Genomic DNA, 17,903 nt, shown 5'->3' with positions numbered 1-17,903 from the left:
TGTAATTGTTCTAAGAGTGCCTAATCTTCATTGTCAGATGCTCACACTATGCATAATCATCAGCTGTTTATCTAACTTGTATCCTCCCAAACACCCCCTGCTGTGTTTCTTGATCATTAGTTTTTGAGAAGGGATATTTTATTTATTCAGGTCACAAGAAACTCTTGGTGTGATTAATAAACTGATTCTAATGTAAAAATATAAACAGAGAAAAATGCAGGGTAATAATAAATTGTTCCACTCAATACATTCCTTTTTTTGGTTCTGTTCCTGGGATAGTAGAAGAGTTTACACAACAGTTCACTGTCAGAGAGTCCTTTCTTTTGTATTTGTCCTTTTGTTATGTGGCACATGGAGCACACTGATCATACTGTAAGATCAGGGAAAAATAACATTGTTATACACCTTTCTGATGAATGAACTTCATACATATACAACTATTCTGACATATATTGTTGAGTCTTGAGCTGACACACATATGGCAGTCTAAATAAAATTGCATGGGATTCAAGTAACAACCTTAAAAACTGTAAAATAACTGTCATACTGCAGCAGAAAAGAAACTGAACTCTAATTTTTTTAATAGGTAAACCTACTAAAAAAAAGTTACACTTTTTTCAGATAAACAGGGGTGCTGTCTGGTTAAGTGAATTGTTAGAAGCATGCATGATGCAAATAGTTTTGAAAGTGAAATAAAGCCTAGGACTAAAGAATGAAGCTTAATTAAGTCACACATAGACACTCAGGTCACACATAGCTAAACTGTTGCCAGAAACCACCCAACAAATGTAAAGCTCACCAAAGAAATGCACAGGAAGGGGGTTGGAGCCTGGATGGCCACTTGAGAGCAGTGAATTTTGAGAGCTCCATAAACTAGTATAATAATATAGGAAAATTAAAACATCAGAAATCTGTAGATAAACTACTAACTACATAAATATAAATTTTGGTGGAGATATACAAACATTTTCCTGTCAAGTAACTTGGAGATATATTGAGTCACTTAATATGAACAACTCAAGGAATTCTCATCCAGATGCTGCTTTGAAAAAAGAACTGCAATTGATGAAATCTACCTTACAGGAACTATCTTTGAAGATGGATGGCTTTAAATATTACTCAGAAAACCTCAAATTAAATTCTCAAAAACAGACTCTTAAGGAACTATTACAGCAACATCATACAAAAAAAAACAAATACAGAGACTTCTCTAAATGACATTGAAGGGAGATTCAAAGAGGAAGAACTCTAAAAATAATTTCTGCTTAAACAAAATACATGGCTGCTTAACAAAATTGATGACTTAGAAAACAGGGAAAGGAGAAACAACATAAAGATCTTTGGTCTGCCTGAAAACAATGAAGGAAAGGGAGCACAGAGCACTGAGGAAACCTGTTTCTAAGACATCAAATATTCCACCTAGATCCATAGTTATAAAGTTTCTTTCATTTCTGGACAAGGAACTAATATTAAAATCTGCTTGGAGAAAATCACCCTTAAAATACAATCAAAGCCTGATAAGGTTTGGCAATGATTATTCTTCCAGAATACTAGAACAAAGGAAAAAAGTGTGGCCAATAATAAAACTGTTGAAACAAAACAACATTAAAGCACAGCTGGCCTTTCCAGCCAAGATAAAAGTACTTTTTGCCAATGAGATGAGAACCTTTAATGACTTAGAAGAAGCTACTATATTCATCAAAAACAACAGCATAGTGTCTATCCCAGAAGAAATGGAATGGATGGCCCTACTCTTAACAGATGAAAAGAAACAAATCCTTGGACTGATGCTAGAAAGAAGAAACAAAAAACTGATTCCAAGATGTCCCAAAAAAATAACGGGCAGGATTCACGAAGGCTTGCACGGAGTGTAAGAGACGTGCAACACTCCATGCAAGCCTCACGATCCAGGAACAGCCCTAAACTCCGTGTAAGAGACCAGCTAAAACATCTCTTACACGGACTGGGCGTGGACATGCTAAATACCTCACTTGCATCCGAAAGGTATGCAAATGAGGTATATTAGCAATCCATGAAGCAGAAACCAGTCCGTGTAGGAGACGTTTTAGCTGCAGAAATGTACTCAGTTGATAACTGAGTACATTTCTGCAAAATCCACAATGGAGCGATGTCAGCTCCAAAAAAAGGTTGCATATGATTCAGGCAGCATGCCAATGGCCAAATATGTGGCCATTGGCAAGATAACCCGATGCAAAAATATTAAAAATATGATTTTTTTTTCGGCAATCGCCGATGTTTAAACCCAGCGCAGCCCCGCGCAAACTGGCTGCGCTGTATAAAACCATAAAAACGAAGGTTATAAACCCACAAATGTGTGTTTCATGCAATACATGGAATGACAATGCAGGGACCAGCAGACCAAAACCAACATGGCCACCGTGTAGTGGTTGCTAAGGGGGGAAGCTGAGTCTAAGACATGTAACTAAGCATTAGTAGGCAATCTCATGTAAATGAGGGTTAGGATACTGAATCTCACAGTCACCTACCAAATGAGCACAGTCTGAGTAGTGTAAGAGATACAAAAGGGGGAGGAATAGAGTAGGAGATAGGTGACATCACAGGGGGGAATGGTAGAAAGAAATGCAGTTCATTGGAGGCCAGTGTAACATGACAGATGACAGGCACAGCTCATGGAAAGAGGTGTGCCACTAGATAAGTCATGGAAAGTCAAGAAATGGAAGGTGTAACCTGTTACCTACACCAAAGTGTCTTGCTGGCCCTGCATGCGCACGTGTGCGCACCATGAAGCGTGAGTAAGGCAGTGTGCGCACGTGTAAGGCAGTGTGAGCATGTGGGAGCGTATTGGGAAATGTTTAACACTGTTTGCGCGGGTGTGCGTGAGTGTAAGGCAGTCTGAGTATGTTGGAGGCTGTTGGCAGACGTGTAACTGTGTTTGCGCAGGTGTACGCGCGTTTAAACCCGAATAAGTAGATTCTTAACCGTGTAAGCACGTGTGCGTGCGTGTAAGCCACTGTGAGCATGTTTCAGATAGTATGCACGTTGCTCCCCCCTGAGGAAACAGAAAGGAAAAAGGAAGCAACAGAATTAATAGGAAGCTAGCAGGGATAACTGCTGAAGCTAGCAGGTGAAAACAATTAGAAGCAGGCAATTACACAGGCAGTATAGTAGCCCAGCCCAGCACTTAAAACTCTGCAAACAGTAGTGCAGGATGTTTCCATTAAGAGACACTGCAAGACAGGAGTAAGCTAATAGAAGTGAAAACTGAAAAAGCTGAACTCAGAGCAGAAATGTTAGGGGCTGCCATAGCTGTCATAATGAGACATAGGCGACTTGCTGAGGGTGGTGACAATGCAGATGGTGCCAGACAACCCACAGTGAGGAGATGGAGAAGAGTGTACAGGCCCAGGGTCACCTACCACGGGTTACATGAGCTGGAGATAGTAGAGCGCTATAGAGTGGACAGAGAGCTCCTGCAGCAGATTGTTGAGCTGTGCAGGCCACGCCTCACACACAGAACCAACAGAGGGGAACCCATCCCAGTGGAAACCAAGGTATGTGTTGGCCTAAGAATACTAGCAACAGGTACCTTCCAGAGACCAACTGGCGATATGATGGGGATATCACAGGCATCAGCCTCCAGGGTACTACATCAGTTCCTGGATGCCATGTCAGCACATGTTGGTGATCATGTATATTTCCCCAATGCCTGTGAGGTATTGGCCAGCAATATGCATCTCTTCCAGCAAATAACGGAATACCCTGAGGTACTGGGTGCTATAGACTGCACGCACATACGCATCAAAGCACCAGCAGGTGAGCGGGGTAGGTCCTACATTAACCGCAAGGGCTTCCCCTCCATCAACTGCCAGGTCGTGTGTGATGCCCAGGGCATAATAATGAATGTGTGTGCTGGCTGCCCTGGGAGTTATCACGATTCCCACATCTGGCATTTGACGCAGCTGTACCAGACATTTGCCAATGGGGACATCCCACACGGACACCTAGTGGGGGATGCAGGTTACGCACTGGAGCTGTGGCTGATGACACCCATCAGAAACGCGCACACACCTGAACAGGAACGCCATAATGAGGCACACGCACAAACACGTAATGTGATAGAGTATGTGTTTGGGCTGCTCAAGTCACGGTTCCGGTGTCTGGACACATCTGGTGGAGCCTTGCAGTACACACCAACTACATGTACCCAAATTGTCATGGTATGTGCTATGCTACATAATATGATCTTGTGAAAACAGCTGCAGCAGGACCGGCATAGGGCCGGGCCAAACAGCCCCCCACCATTGCCAAGGCCATCACAGGCAGAGCGTGACTCAGAGGAGGAACAACCTGAGCCTGCCCCAGTAGGCAGAAGGAGGCATGCCCAGTATGCCCTGGCCTTGGCAAAGAGGCAACGCATAGCACATACACTGGCACAGTAGGAACCCTGGGAATGATACCCCTGTCTGACTCACTCATATAGTAACAGGGATGCCTAACATGACACAACCTGCTCTCAAACATGTACAGGGAGTGTAGTATGTGCATCCGACAGAGGCAGCCCTGCAGCACCACATGAGGCATGATTGCCATGTGTCAAGCAATGTAACATCATCTAGTATATGCAAACATGAAGACCCTGCCTAACATCTCACCCTCACCAAGCATGATGCCACACTATGAAGACAAGAAGATCAAGTACAATAATTGGCTGAAGTAATGCAGTCAGTCAAAGGGGAGCCAATGTGTCACAGGCTGGGAAGATATGCGGAGTTTGACATGATGCACCACCTGCTAGGGGTGGCATGCACCTAGCATGCCATGCCCCATGGATACTGGCAAAGGCTGTCAGTACCCACAACATGCCCTGAATAGGTAAGTCGCAAAACACACCCAACCTCATAGGTTCTACAAGGGATAGGAACCTAGATGTAATACTACCCCATGACAGATGTACAAACAGCAAGATGTGTGCAGTGTAAACGCACACAGTAAGGAGAATGTAGATACCAGTCCTGTAATAGAGAACTGGGCAAGGCTCACAGCAGCACCCTAACACTACCAGGTCACACCTCATACTGTGCTGTACAGCTACAAAACATGGAACAAGCTACAAAAGGAGGGTGACTAGCAAGAAATGGCAAGGATAACCACACCCCCATGTTGGTACCACAACAAGAAGCAGCATGGAATAGCCATGGTCAAATACCAATGGCTAAAACTGCCTTGCAGTAGATAGCCTGCTGCAGACCACTGTCCTAATACCAGGAACATCACCTGGCCTATGTCGGAATACGTGAATATATCAAGCCCCCCAAACCACATTATATTGCTCGACTGAAAATACCCAGACATACACCGATAGCATCGTACTAGCACCAACACAGTAGGGGAAAATTACCCAGATTCCATAAACCAAACTGCCCAGGAACAATGTACAACCCCCACAAAAGGGGTAAGCATACTGGATGTGATAATCAGCAACATGTGTACTGGATGGCAATATGAGAAGTGTACCCCTCACTGGTAAGACAAGACCATAGAGTAAGCACACTGGAAATACACACCCGACCCCAGTCCCTGGCCAGAATACCACAGTGAAAAACATGTGTAAAGTATAGGTTGCAGCCCTCAAAACCGATGTTGAATCCACAAAAGGCTCGGTGCAAGTGCAGAACATGGGACACACCACAGAACATGTTATACAGGCATTCCATGAACACAGCCAGGAATGCTTGGAGTATGCAATCACAAATAACAACAACACACAATGCCATACACGCAGACATCTGGCATGCTGGGCTCCAGCCATTACCAAACCATGCAAGAGAATGAGGAAGATACCACATGATAGAGCAAACATAAAAAGGGAAGTAATCACTGACCAGTAGTATGGCAACAACATATGTCCACACATACAATCCACTAAGTCCAGCCACAACAAGTATAACCTATGAATCCAGAGGCAATGTGATGCCAGTACCAAGTACACAGACAACCACAACACCCCCGAATAAATACAAACATATGTTCATAGGTTCATACTAGGCTATCTGCCCTAGGGCATTTATAAGCCTAGCCAGAGTGTGTATGGCTTTCGCCACCCATTTTAAATTAATTTTTCTATGCCCTTTTTCGAGGTTAGTATACTGTGCTTCTGTCTAACAGTGACACAGAAGTGATACCCGGGGTAAACCTACGATCTCCCATCCACTCATCAAGATTCCTCTTGAAGAGAGTCAATGAGGGACTCTGCCTAACCTGGACTGGGATTTTATTCCAGAGTGAAGGGAGCCTCTGGGTTATGAATCTGTCCCTCCAGCATGTCCTATTTATTTCAGTGCTGAGGTTTAAGTCCCTTGAGCACGTAGCTCGATGGGATTTGGATTTTCTGAGGTGCAGCATGTCCATTCATTCCGGGTTGGACATGGCTTTATAAGTCAGGCACAGATCGCCTCTGAGCAGGCGGTATGCCACTGAGTAGAGCTGGAGTTTCTTTAACCGGGAAGCATACGGCATCTGTTTGAGCCCCTTGATCCTCTTGGTGAGGTACTTTTGGGGTCTTTCCAGTTGCTGCAGGTGTCTGGTAAGGTACATCCCAAAAGGGGCATTGTACTCAATTATGGGCCTGATGAGGGATGAGTAAAGAGGCACGATGACCTCCCCTGATCTAGATGTGAATCCCTTCATGATTAGGTGGGCTATATAAAATGTTTTTCTAACCACTTTGGCCACGTGGTTGTCAAATGAGAGATTGCTATCAACTTGGGTCCCCAGGTCCCTAATTACTTCTTCTGTACTTAATGGATTACCACCTATGTGGTAATTTGTGGGCACTATGTTTTGACAAAGGGGATGACTATACACTTTTTGGCGTTTAGCTTGAGGCCATGGCTCTGGCACCAGTTGTCTGTTTCTATGAGGCCCTTTTGGAGGATGCTTGTGTCAGCTGGAGAGTCTATTATGGTGCCCAGTTTGCAGTCATCTGCGAACTTGGTCAGCCACAGTCCTTCCATGTTGGCCTGTACCTCTGAGAAATATATACCGAACAAGAGAGGTCCCAAGACTGAGCCTTGTGGGATGCCACTTGTAACTGGTTTGGAGTCTGACATGGCTCCAGCTATTCTAACCATGTGGGTTCTGTCCTTGAGCCAGTTTGCAACCCATCTAGTGACATAGGGGTTTATATTTAAGCTGGTGAGCTTATCTATAATGCCCAAGTGGGGTATTGTATCGAAGGCTTTGCGAGGTCCAGGTAGGCTGTGTGGACCACCTTCCCCTTGTCAATGGCCTTGGTGACTGTTTCAAAGAAATTGACCAGGTTTAAGAGGCAGGATCTGCCCTTAACAAAGCCGAACTGGGTAGGATCCAGTGTCTGTAGGTCCCCAATATCTTTATTTATAAGGTCCATGATGATCCTTTCCATAGCTTTGCAGACCAAGCTAGTGAGGCTTATGGGGCGATAGTTTCCAGGATCCGTTGAGGCACCACCTTTGTGGAGAGGGACCACTGTTGCTGTACGCCACTCTTTGGGTACATATCCTGTAGTAAGGCTGAGATTGAACAGTAGTTTTAGGTTTGGGTTTAGCTCTTCTTGGAGTTCATGTAGGACGCAGCCCGGGACACTGTCTGGTCCCATTGATGCTGTGTTTCTTGCTTTGGAGAGGGCAGCTCTTACCTGAGCATCTGAGATGTCAGGGGAGCAGCACTCTGCTGTGATAGATATTTGCCCTTTTGGTGGGAGTTTGCGCTGAACCTGTCAGCTAGGATGTTGGCAATGTCTGTGGGTTCGGTGTATTTTTTGTCATTTTGGACTAATTCTGAGCATATCTGGGAATTACCACCCAGGTTCCTAACATAACTAAAGAAAGCCTTGTGATTATCCTTAGTGTCCTGTCCAATTTTTCTCTCGAAGCTGGCCTTAGACGATTTTATGAGTGCCCGTAGTTTTTTGCTAATACTGATCAGAGATGCCTTCCCTTTTTGGGATTTTGCTCTGTCATGTAGTAGCTTCCTCCTTCTATTGTATAGTTTGTTTATGGCTGGTGTCCACCAGACAGGATGTCTGCCTTTGGAGGATTGGGTCTTGGTTTTATTTGGGATTGCATGATCCATGCATTCCTGAAGGTGTTCATAGAATGCGTTTATAAAGGATTTTGTGGTCTGGGCCGTATTATCCAGAGGCCCGGGGGCTTTGAAGGATTCCACCTTGATTTTGAGAAGTGTTTATAAAGGATTTTGTGGTTCGGTCCAAGTTTTGGGGCCGAAAAGCATGGTATGAGGTATAACCTGGTAGTGCTGGGGTGCTCTCGAGAGCCTTGAACCAGGTTTCTGTTACTGCACAGATATCGATGTTCTCCATGCTAAGGAGAGTTTCGAGTGTGTGCATCTTGAGGTTTAGACTTCTGGCGTTGAGTAGCATTACTCTTAGTTTCTTATCCCTTGTGATACCTATGGAGGTGGGTTTGTCTTATGAGCCTTGCCTAAAAAAGGCACTATGGGGGTAGCAAGAGCCTTTGCCAATATCCGAAAGCCCAGGGGTGACATGTGCAAGCCGTCCCTAGTGAAGCATCGTGGCTTGTCGAGCATGTCATCCCAGGCTGACAGGCATTGGATCCCCTTTGAATGACACCAATACTTAAGCCAATTGTTGAAATTGATAATCTTGTCTTCATACTGTGGCATCATTCTTGGTGAGGGTAAGATGCTACTCAAGGTCAGGGTCATACCGGCCTGGGCTACATGCCCAGAGAGCTCCTCTATGTCTCTTTTCATGTAGTCCAGGGAGGTACGTCTCAGGTCATTCACACCAGCATGGACAATGACTGAGTCATATTTGTACTTGCCTTGGAGTGACCCGAGTGCTTGTGTTATGTGGCGGATCCTAGCAACCGATAGGCAGCTCACCGTGACCTTCTCCTTGTTCAGCCTGGTGAGCAGGACGTCAGTGTGCCTGATGATAGAGTCACCTATTACAAATGTATCAGGTGTGTTGTTTAGCCTTAAGGGCTGTGACTGTTCGGCACACTGGCTTTGTGAGCTATGTGTTGCATGTGTTTTGTTTTGGGGTAGCGGTTGCTTGGGTGTCTGCTTTGGAGGTCTCTGCTGCTTAGGCAGATTTTTATTTAGAGCCTCCAAGTATGTTTTTGTGTGTTTATGTGTTTGGTTTGCTGTCGTGGTAGGTCTATGTGAGACTGGAATTGTAGTGAGTGTGGTTTCCTTCTCCTCCTGACTGGTTACGCCAGTACTGAGTTGAGAGAGCTTTGCCTCCAGTTTGGCTATATGGTTGCATCTCTCACATGTGTTGGAATTTGTTGGGAGGAGGAGAGGGTTGTCTGTGTACATTAGGCAGTTGTAACATTGCCTCAAGATTCCCAGGTTCACCAGCTGGACCGGAGAGGAGATTGACAACTGACCTTTGGACATGCTAGAATAGTATTGGGAATTCCTTTATAATTGAAAAAAGGGCCAATGGGGAACAAGTTACTCAAGGGGAGTTTGTGAGGGTGTAGTGCTTTTAATTTTTTTAGTGCTGACTTATACAATTGCTTTAGTGAGCAAGTGCTAGGCTTTAGCATAGGAATAGGGTGTTTATTATGAGAACTAGATCAGTTCCAAGGCTCAAACCCAAATAAGCGGCGCTGCTCGATGAAGCGATATGCACAAAATCATGCAAAGCCGCGCTACAGCGGGTTTTATACAGGCGGACTTGAAAGAGCTAGAAAATGGCCCAAAACAGCCAACAGACTACCAGATTCCTGTGCTTGGAACACTCCTCCAGGGACAGATAGCCTGCTCCAAGCTCCCCACTGCGACTGGTGAACAAAGAAGCCTCCCTCTATCCAAGAAAGGAAATGGCAACACAGGAACTTTCCAAAAGTCCAGAATACAGCAAAGCCTGTATTTGGACTACTCTAGGTCAGGAAAGATGGGAAACAAGGATAACTTTTTTTTTTTGCAACAAACAGCAGGAAATTGCAATAAATATGTAACACAGGCTAGTGCACTTGAGTGTGTAGCCTCAACAAGTAAATGCAACAAACAGGACAAACTTTAAAAGTGCAGGTGCAAAAACAACTTTAGACAGTTTAAAACAGTTCAAGAAGCAGAAATATTTGCAGTTTAGCTAGATCGGACAGTCGCCCAGGTAGTAGCAGGAAAAAACACTTTTATCAGGTTAGCAGTCGCTCTTTTAGCCTCTCTGCTGCTAGCACCACTCTGCAGGACCACGAGGAGCATGGCTGAGTAGTAACAAGCGCAAAAACCTTGCCAAAGCGGGTTTTATACAGGGGGATTTGAAAGAGCTAGAAATTGGCCCAAAATGGCCAATAGACTACCAGATTCTTGTGCTGGGAACACTCCTCCAGGGATAGATAGGCTGCTCTAAGCTCCCCACTGCCACTGGTGAACAAAGAAGCCTCCCTTAATCCAAGAAAGGAAATGGCAACACAGGAACTTTCCAAAAGTCCAGAATACAGCAAAGCCTGTATTTGGACTACTCTAGGTTAGGAAAGACGGGAAACAAGGATAATAATTTTTTTTTTCTTTTTCTTTTTTTCAACAAATAGCATGTGATAGATGCATCCATGTATCCAAAGCAGAGGTTGAGCTCCAACAAGCCAGTACTGTCAACACTAGTCAGGAGGAGAAGGTAACCACATACACCACAAACCCAGTCCCACATAGACCTACCACAACTGTAAACCAAACACATAAACACAGACAAATATTCCCGGAGGCCTCAATTACAAACACACCACACCAACAGACGCCTCCAAAGTAGATCACAAGCAACCACAACCTTCAAACATAGCACATGCAATGAATAGTACGCAAAGCTGGTGTGCCAAACAGTCACAGGCCCGAAGGAGAAACAAATGCCTGATACAGTCGTAATAGGTATCTGTATAGGTAGAAACACAGCTGTCCCACTCAGCAGACTGAACAAAGGAAAGGGTAGAGTAAGCTGCTTGTAGGTAGCCACAAAATGCCATGTAACACAAGTACGCAGGTCACCCCAAAGCAAGCAGAAATATGATGCACTCAATGTCCATGCTGGTGTGAATTACCTGAGATGTACCTCCCTGGTCAACAACAAATGAGACATGTATGGTCCCTCCGAGTATGTACCCCAGGGCGGGATGACACTGGCTGTGTGCAGCATCCAACCCTCACCAAGAATGATGTCACAGTACAAACACAGAATGCTCATGTTTAACAGCTGGCACAGTTACAGCTGTCAGTCCAAGAGGGTGTAATGTGTGTCCGCTTGAGATGTCAAGAATGACAAGCCATGCTGCTGTTACAGGGGTGGCTGTCAGCTGTTACCTGTGTGCGTCTGGATACTGGATAAGGCCTTTGCCGCCTCCATAGAGCCGTATGTAGGCAAGGCCAAAAGACTACCCACCACCCTAGAAAACATAAGTGGTAGGAAACATAAGGGTAATGCTGCCCAATGCCAGATGTGTAAACTGCAATATGCATGCCCCTGAGGCACTTCCCATTATGGAGAACATTGATGCCTGTCCAGTGACAGAAGCCTGCTGCAGGCCTAGTGATACCACACCAGCACTACTAGGTTATACCACATACCATGTGTTATGGCCCCAACACCTGCACCAAGACATCAAAGGAGGGGAGTATCCATATGCAGCACAGACACCCATATAGCCAGGTAACTGACAATGCACAAAGCAGTGGACACCACCCATGTGCACATAACTGTAGTCAAAACTGCAGTACAGTCTGTAGCATGCGACAGACCACACTCTCACACACAAGAACCCCACCCAGACATCCGAAGACACTGGACAGTATGGATGTCCCACCAATTACCAGACAAGGTACACAAAGTACCACATAGGTGTCAAACCATTATGTATGCAAAGAGTCATCAGGGACCTAGGGACACAGGAAGCAAAAGACTGCAACAGTACTAAACCTTAGAAAACACCAGTTGAAAGACACCACACTCTCCAAAGAATGTCCAAGTGGATTAGGATGTTGAATTAAAGCTTCCGTTTGATAATAAGCAATGTAGTGGCTAAAAATAACCAAAGAAATATCTTCAGGCAAGTTGAAGTAAAAGGTTCTTTTATTCCACAGCACCACACAAAATAGAACGATACGATCAACACAAGCGCTTTCACCCGTTCGTAACGGGCTTTTTCAAGTGTACTGGTTGTTTGTGAAACTCCATTTTTAAAATAAAACAACCCTGTCATGTGTTTACTTTAATTGGGTCGTCACCATCAATTAATTATTATAAAATCTTCTTAAAAAGACATTGTTTAAAATGAAATCCCTTCATTTTAAATCATCAAAAATGCTTCAGTTATACATGTAAATGTTAATAAAATAAACAATAAGTCAAATAAAACAATTGTTTTATTTTAAAAATGGAGTTTCACAAACAACCAGTACACTTGAAAAAGCCCGTTACGAACGGGTGAAAGCGCTTGTGTTGATCGTATCGTTCTATTTTGTGTGGTGCTGTGGAATAAAAGAACCTTTTACTTCAACTTGCCTGAAGATATTTCTTTGGTTATTTTTAGCCACTACATTGCTTATTATCAAACGGAAGCTTTAATTCAACATCCTAATCCACTTGGACATTCTTTGGAGAGTGTGGTGTCTTTCAACTGGTGTTACCTAGGGACACAGGTCGACATTAATCTGTCATGTGACAGCCACAATGCCAATGTGGCTATGAAGACTGTTGATACTGGACACCGTATCATGAAAGGATTCACACCAACATCAACAGGGGTCACTGTGCCGCTGTACTGTCCCCTTATCAGACCCATAATCTAGTACAATGACTCATATGGGATGTACCATACGTGACACCTGCAGCGGTTTGGAAGACCTCATAGTTACCCCACCAACAGGATAAAGGGTGCGAAATATATGTCATATGCTGCCTGGCTGTAGACACCCCAGCTGACTGCAGTCACACACTGCCTACACAGAGGCATTGTATGTCTGTTGTACCAGGCCATGTCCAACACAGGAGTAATGGACATGCTACACCACAGGAAATCAAAGCCATTGGAGCTGTGAGAGTCACAGATGTCAACCTCAACACATAATGAAATAAGATGTGCTGGAGGGACAGATACATAACCCATAGGCTCCCCACACCCAGAAACAGGATCCCAATCCATGGTAGGCAGAGCCCCTCGCTGACACCCCTCAACAGGAATATTGCCAAGTGGATGGATGACCGTACATGTATACTGGGGGTCCCCACTGTGTCACGACCAGACAGAGGCACAGTGAAGAACCTCATAAATGGCCATAATTGAACATAGCAAGGGGTGGCGAAGACACACACACTCTAGCTAGGCTTACCAATGGCCTAGGGTGTCTAGCCTACTATGAACCCATGAACCTATGAAGATACAACACGTACAGGACACTAAGGATAATCACAAGGCTTACCCAACTGATGGTAGGAACCATGTTGGGCATCCACAGATATGCTCCGAATCACACAGATATTACAAACAACATACCAAACACACACACATATTGCTAACATACAACCTGTCAGGTGCAGTGCAAACACCCCCCCGAGTGCAAAATACCTGTCCCAGCAGATGGTCCCCTGACATTGCAGATGCTGAGGTAACAGCCATCATCTGCAAAGCAGAACACACAGCAGCAATGGTATGTGATGGTGTCCTGTGCTGAGGCCAACATGGACCCCAAGAGTAATGGAATGCAAAATCACACTACTGGCCAATGTCAGCCTTACCACAGGGTATGTACCCAAAGAGCAGTGTACAACAACAGTGGTCCATCACAACAAAGGTGTTGCCTGAATGGATACTCCAAACTAACACCCCAGGATCCTGACAAGCTTGTTCTGCACAGCTATGGAAAGGATCAGTATGTACCACAGACAGAAGGCTAATGTGGACCTACTGATACCGGACCCGACACACTGTGGCTGTTGTAACTGCAGAACTGGCCCCTAAACATGTCTGTCCCATTTGAAGCAGTCATTAAGGTCATTGATGAGGGCTATGTGGTCCACACAGCGTAGCTGGACCGTGCACATGCTTCTAGACCATACCGTACGTGTTCAGTATGGATATGTTCACCAGCTTAAATATACACCCCTATAGAGGGGTTGCAAAGCAGACCAAGGACAGAACTGACATGGTCAGATATGCTGCATCCATGCCAGACTACAAAGCGGATATGAGTGGCATCCCACAAGGCCTGGTCTTGCCCCCCCCCCCGTTCTGTATACATGTCCCATAGGTATAGGCCAACATGGAAGGACTGTGACTGAGCATGTATGCAGAGGAGTACAAACAGCCCACCATATCCGACCCCCAGCTGACACAAGAAACCCACAATAGGGCCACCCACAAACAAACAACTGTAGCCATAGCCAAGTCAGCAAGCTAATCGCAGAAATGTGTATAGACAACCACTGTGGATATACAGTAAGTGCCCACAAAATACCACACAGGTGTCAACCCATGAGGCATCTAACATGTAATGTGAGACCTGGGTACAAAAGGTGATAAATAACCTGCACTGGACAAACATGTGTCTGTAGTGTTCGCAGAAACATGTACCATATACCCACCCAAACATGAAGGCTGGCAGATGTAGATAAGGGGAAATCACTCTGGCTCTGCAGCCATCCTCCATCAGCATCACAACTGACTACAATAGCCCTTGTGGGATATACCACAGCAGACACCTCCAACAACTGTAAAGTCCACAACAGTACACCACCAGGGGTAGCAAAGAGCCCGAACAGATGCCATGTGTTGCCTGAGTAAACAAACTGCAGCCCCACACACTGCCATCCTTCCCGGCTACAGGAAAGCTGTGCCTGATGTATGATACCATGTCCAACCTGGAATGAATGAACATGTTGCACCTTGTACAATCTGAATGGCAGTGAGCTATGCACATGAGAGACCTGAACCCCAGCACTGACATACATAGGACAAGCTGTACAGAATGATCCATAACACAGAAGGCACCCCCACACTGCAGTAAACTCCTGGTACAGGTCAGCCAGAGTGCCACATATCGACACCCCTCAAGAGGCATCCTGATGAGTGTATGGGAGATGGTAGGCTACCCTGGGTATCACTGTTATGTCAGAGGTAGACAGAGGCACAGTATACCAACCATGACATATGTAATGGCAAACTCCAGTTACAATGTGTGTCGAAGGACAAACACACCCTGTGACTACCATCAGCAATGGCCTACAGACCATCGCTAGTGTTTGCCAATGTCCACCCATGTTGTGGTATACACTAGCAATGTTGGACGAGCCTGGTGTAGGTAGTCCATATCTGAACATATTGCAACATGGTCATATGTGCACAACTGGCCCCTACACAGTCTGTCGTGCTCACTATGAAGATGTCAAGCAGTGATAGGACTAAAGCCCAGGATACTGTCCACTACAGTGAAATACCGAACCAGTACACTATACGATACTACAGTGTTAGGTCATTATGAAAGTATGTTGAGAACTGTCTGCAAAGTATCCCATGCAATTCCTGCAGGCACAGTATAATCCCTGTTGTGGCAGACACGAAGCAGTTGGCCAGTTAGTACACAACATGACACCCAGCACACAATCATAAACGTGTGATAATGACGAAGGTCACACACACCCAAATATGTGTTGGACTTCAGAGTACAACATATGGAAAGCTCACACTGGGCATGCTCGCACACTTTGATAAATGAGGCATATGTCAGACAACATGCCATGGAAAGGCTGAACTGGGCATGCTCACACACTTAGGCCATATCTCTGTGTAGCAGTTGGCCACACATATCTGGTATTTGTACGTGTCAGTCCAGGAACTAACCACAACACAGCAATCAGCCCAGTGCACACAGTAAATGACCACAGAGACATAAGTGATATAGTGGATCGCCGTCATATGCAAACATCTGCCACAGATACACAAGTCAGTCACAGGAACAGGGAATGCTATGGCAATAAAGACCTGCAAACAGTAGAACAGCACAACAAATATTGTGCATCCGACAATTGAACATATGGGTGTAGAGGTCAATACTAGGCTTCTTGCCCCAGGGAATGGCAGCTCAGCCAGAGTGTGCTTGGCATCTGCATCCCCAGGATAGTAGGCTACCGTGCCACTGTAAAGTAGGTCACAGAAGGTGACATGTGAGGCTAGTGAGCTGTGCCTCTGTCAAGCAGGGGCACCGTGGAGGTCTCAGGGATTGAATGTGCTAAGCCACAGCCATGTTGTCGTTGTGTGCTGTGAGAGGGTTGCTGAGGATCTCTGACAGTAGGTGTCCATCAATAACAGACTGAGGGGAGCCCTACCTGCATTCTCTGGACGATTCCACTGTCAACACTGTGTTGTAATGAGTATGTGTGAATGAAGTGCCGTGCTGGAACCGTCCACAGATGTCCTCCTCTGTGGGCTACAGCTCTGCAATGTAGTAGGTCGCCTGTCTGTTGAACGGCGCATATATGGCCGTGTACAGCTGACAGGTGTCTTGTTGTGGAGCAGTCATGGGTATATGTGGGATAGCATGACCAATGCAAACTGTACACATGCTCATAGGATGCAAGTGTCAAGGATTATGCTGAGTGGCCAGTATAGTCCTCCAGCATGGGTCCTCTGAAGTCATCCACCCCAGTCTACACAAGTGTAGAGTCTGCTTGTGCTAAACACAGTTTGTGTGCAGTGACAACCTTGCCTGGGGGTGGAGATGAGATATGGATGTCCAGGGAAAAGTGGACATGGGCAGGTATCAACAATGGTGGTCTACCTCTGGTGTGGAACAGTGAGTACCCACGTTGCAGATGGACAGGTGCAATATGTATTAACCCATGTGGCTGTGGTGTGTGGTTCTGCCATAGCACATGGACCCACAAATTGTATTGGCGGTAGGGTAAAGTGGTAGAGGCCTGAGTAGTTCTCACACACAATATGCCTGTACTTGATGTTAACAACTGGAATGGTGTATGTGAATACCTGCATATCCTGGCACTGTTCCCAGGGAAGCTAAGTGTGTGTCCTGGATGTGGGTGTGGTGTGATGGACTAGTTGTGTTGTGTGTTACAGGTCCTGTGGTCCCAAAGCATGGTATAGAACATAACCTGCCAGTGCGATGTGCATATCTGACCCTGGCGTAGGTGGCTGCAAATGCATATATATGCTATCCCCCACCTGACAGGTAGTACGACATCTACAAACCTCTGTGGAAATGAAGATGTCAGCACCCTAGAAATACTACAGGTGCAGAACAAATGCCCCATAATTCGGATAGTGCACTCTGCTAATGCGTTGCCCTCAAGTGTCATAATATAGTTAGGTAGGGGTTCGAATCCTGCAAATGCTCAGTGTGTGTGTATGTGTGTGGGTGAGTGGGGTTTGTGTGTGTGAAAGGCTGTGAGAGGGAAATGTCCCTTTTGGCAACTGGGAGAACACACTACAGGATGCACACTCCCCTTTCTAAACACAGATGATGTCAGCACCCTATAAGTACAGCAGGAGAAGGGAAGCCTCCCAGTAATGCGAATAGCGCGCTCTGCTAATGCGTCTGTCTCCAGTGTCATAACATAGTTAGGTAGTGGTTTGAATCCTGCAAATGCCAAGTGTGTGTGTTTGGATGGGGGGGGGGTTATTGTGTGTGTGCAGATATGTATGAGGGAAATGTTCCTTTTGGCAACTGGGAGAACACACTACAGGATGCACACTCCCCTTTCTAAACACAGATGATGTCAGCACCCTATAAGTACAGCAGGAGAAGGGAAGCCTTCCAGTAATGCAAATAGCGCGCTCTGCTAATGCATCCGTCTCACGTGTCAAAACCTAATTAGGTAGTGGCTTGAATCCTGCAAGTGTGTGTGTTTGGATGAGGGGGGTTATTGTGTGTGTGCGAATATGTATGAA

General features: G+C 45.5%; 1 protein-coding gene across 1 annotated transcript in view; it reads left to right on the top strand.

Annotated features, from left to right (window-relative positions):
- Window positions 1-17,903, top strand: part of LOC122814130 (WD repeat-containing protein on Y chromosome-like) — a 1,041,762-nt gene that overhangs the window by 766,435 nt on the left and 257,424 nt on the right. The gene's annotated exons all lie outside the window — the stretch shown is intronic.

This window comes from Protopterus annectens, chromosome 10.part0 (genome assembly GCF_019279795.1).
Source record: "Protopterus annectens isolate FY-2018-M chromosome 10.part0, PAN1.0, whole genome shotgun sequence".
NCBI lineage: Eukaryota > Metazoa > Chordata > Ceratodontiformes > Protopteridae > Protopterus > Protopterus annectens.
Note: the sequence above shows the minus strand (reverse complement) of the source record. Positions and strands in the feature narration are given on the sequence as shown.